The sequence below is a fragment of the Chaetura pelagica genome, unplaced genomic scaffold, assembly GCF_000747805.2.
Source record: "Chaetura pelagica isolate M959 unplaced genomic scaffold, ChaPel_1.0 scaffold278, whole genome shotgun sequence".
Taxonomy (NCBI): domain Eukaryota; kingdom Metazoa; phylum Chordata; class Aves; order Apodiformes; family Apodidae; genus Chaetura; species Chaetura pelagica.
The window spans coordinates 392,134-395,561 of NW_009954497.1; positions in this window are offsets into that span (position 1 = coordinate 392,134).

Sequence of the window (3,428 nt, forward strand, 5' to 3'; positions counted from 1 at the left end):
AACATAGCTTGCATAAATATATTTGATAATATCCTTGAGTTTCCTTGCGAGATGAAGACAAACACAAAGAAGCAGGAACAGCATGTACGTTTTTTAATTGTTATTTTAATGTATTTATTTTCATTTTAAATGCCGTTGTGTCACTTAGCTGAAACTGTAGTACTGGATCCTATCAACACACTAAATAAATAAATAGATGCTTCTGCGTGTAGCTGACCTAATTAAGCCAAGTTTCCTATCAGGTTTTAGCTTGTAGTTCAATTCCCTCACATATGATAAACTGCAAGCTCTGCTTCAGCTTTTTCTGTCCTTGCAAAATGATTTTCTCCTGCGTGGATTCTCAGTTGTGTAACAAGGGGGAGCAATCTTGGGGGCACTAATTCAGGGCATTCTCATTTAAAAGACCAACTAATTCAAAGAAACTTGTCAGAAGTTAATTTCTCTGTTGAACTTGACTGAGATTGGCCAAAGACTAAAAAATATTGGAGAAGATGCAGAGATACAGTTACACTTGCACAAGCAAAGCAACAGTAACTGCTCTCTGGGAGCTACGCTAAAAGGTGCATCTTTGAAGAAAACAGAAGAGATCAGTGTGCTACGACCCATTGCCTTTTAAATCCAATGTATTAATTTTTCATTAAGGACACTGGACAGTTGTGCAGGGCAAGAGCAGCAGAGAGTATTGACAAGTCTGACAGTGAATGCTTATCCTCCCTGTGGGGTAGAGATATAATTTTGTTTATTTGTATAGTCAAAGATTCAGGAGAATTCAATACCATCTGACAGAACAGAAGGATTTCTGGCAGGTGGTTGCAAGTCTGTTCAAAGGTATTTAAGCTTTCACAATATTTGGTCACTTATTAACAATGTTTGATTATGTGCTTACAAGACAACTGCTGAAGTAATAAGTATGAAATGTTACTAACGCATTAAAAGTTTATGTGCTTGTTACAAGCAGTGGATTAATCTCTGCGGGGAGTGGGGAGGCATTTCAGAAGGAGCAGCCAATTACAGAACAATTACAGCTAAAGAATTTTATGTCAGTTGTAAATTAACCATGCTTTCCCATTCAGAAATGAAAACATCAGTAAATTAAGCTACATCTTGGATGAAAATAGACAAATCCATTATGTACAGTGCAATGGTTCTCTCACCCATTCAACACATTTACTCATTATTACACTAACTTTTCTAATACAACACAAAAATACTGCCCGAGTTCAAAAGTTTTCCATAAAATCAGTTTAACTACCTGGCCTGTTTTTATACAAATAGTGTTGTAAGGTGGCTGGTGCCTTATGCAGGTGTGTCAGTGTTGCAGCTCTGGTGTGCTTAGCTCATCCTGCAACATCTGCCTGGGGCAAGGGGTGGAGGGAGGCAGGACCTTCACAGGATCTTACCCTGCCAGAGCTGCTGACCTCCATGAAACTTGTTGGAACTTCATTATCTTGACCTCTTAATTTTGACAAAATTGGCTAAAATTAAGCTACAGGTTCAGGAGCTAGTAGTGGGTGGAGGAAGTGTCATGATATTGCCTGACAGAAGGACAACATGTGGACAACCTCAGCACATAAGCTTTGTCTTAGGAACTATAAGGCTAAAAATACACACAAAAAATATTTAAAATACATGGAGCTAATAATTTTATAATAGATGGTGTCCTGGACTTGGAACTGCTAAGTTTCTTTTGAACTAGGAAAGAAAATCTGTGTGCAAAAGAACAACACTTTTCTAAAAACAGTTCCTTTCACTTTTTAAGAACATAAGTCAGATTTACATTGTGCCAAAACTAGGTAAATTCATGTTTAGTTCCTCAGCTTGGAAAGCTGTTGTGTCTGGCATGTTTCAACACGCATGCTGCTTTGCCTGGGTAAAATGGTCACAGGTGAAAAGCAAATACTGCATTTGGGACCAGACAGGTGACCTGTTTTCACAATTGCTATGCATCCAGGCAGCTATGGACAGCAGTTCTCCTGGGCCTTCATTTTCCAAAACAGGCCACTTGTCAAAGGCCTAAAGCCTGACACAGCCACTTTGGAAAACTCACTTCAGTTTTCACATTGTTTGTTTCAATTTTGTGCTGTGTTTTCCCTTCTGTTAATTCTCTTTTAAAAATTCCTTTCCTGCTTCAATTTGCTTGTGGAAAGATTTCTGGCAGATGGTATTGGAAAGAGAAAATAAAAATTAAGGTTCTCCAGTAAGTTTTTACTACCATTTCTGAACGTTTGAAATCTCCATCAGCACAGAGATTCACGTGGTTCTGTTCTGCTTTAAAACACTGATTGACTATGTAACTTAAAACAACTACTTATAGTCAAATTTGTTCTTTAAAATAATTTTAATTTAGTAAGGTTTCCATAAAATTGAAGAGAGAAACACATTATTACAAACATATTAATAGACTGCCTTTTTTTTTTTTTTTTCTAGAAAAGCTATAGAATACTGAAACAATATTAATTTTTCCATCTTAACAAACTTCTGCCTTTCTCTCAGGTTGTAGTTTGGTCTCACATATGGCTAATTTCATCCTAAGGTTCTTGGTAGAGAATCAGTTAGCATTTGTAGTTATTTTAAAGGAAGTCTTTGCTTGGAGATAAACTTTACCTATGTGAGGCACTTTTCTGTTTGTTGGGGTTTTTTGTTTTGGTTTGGTTTTGGCTTTTTTTTTGGTTGGTTGGGGTTTTTTGTGGGTTTTTTTCTGGGTTTTTTTTGTTTGTTTTTTGTGTGTGTGTTGGGGTTTTTTTAATGGTACTTTGTTCACTTTCAGCAGGTAATTGCTATGTTTTTTAAGAACTACATAGTGTTCCCTTTTTTTCTGAGTCATATGGCAGAGGAAAATTCCAGCTGTTGAAGAGCAGATTCTTTCATTGCACAGATACAGCAGTTTCCTTAGTGGCTTCCTTGAGCCCTCATACGGAAGAACACGAGTTTTGTGCTTTTAGATTCGGGCAGGATGTTGTGTCTGGGAACCCTCCCGGAGCCTTCAGGAAGACTAAGGGGTTGTCTGGACGATCCTTCTTCCGTTCAAGGCCAGAAATAGGGCGAAGGAGGCAGACCCAGAAAGAAATCCCATCATAAAGGAGAAAGGTCTTGCGAGTCTCCCCGATAAAAGTGATGTCTCAGATGGGCCCGGGGAACCTTCTGCACCCTGCTCAAGTCAAGTCGCTCCATGACTTGGGGCGATCTATAATGGACTTTTGCTGAAATCAGCTTTGGGCCCTTAAATGGCTCAAATCGCAATGAAGCTTTTGAGCTCGGACTGCTCCTTTTCCTGGCAGCCGAGCAGGGCTTCCCCATGACTTCGCAGCCTCAGGCCTCACTAAATGCAGGGAAACACTGTTCGCCTAACGCTTAGAAACAGCAGAAGCGAAGTTGGTGAGAACAAGCAGCCAGCGGCCTGAAGCGGGGCACGTAAGCGGGTACATCTG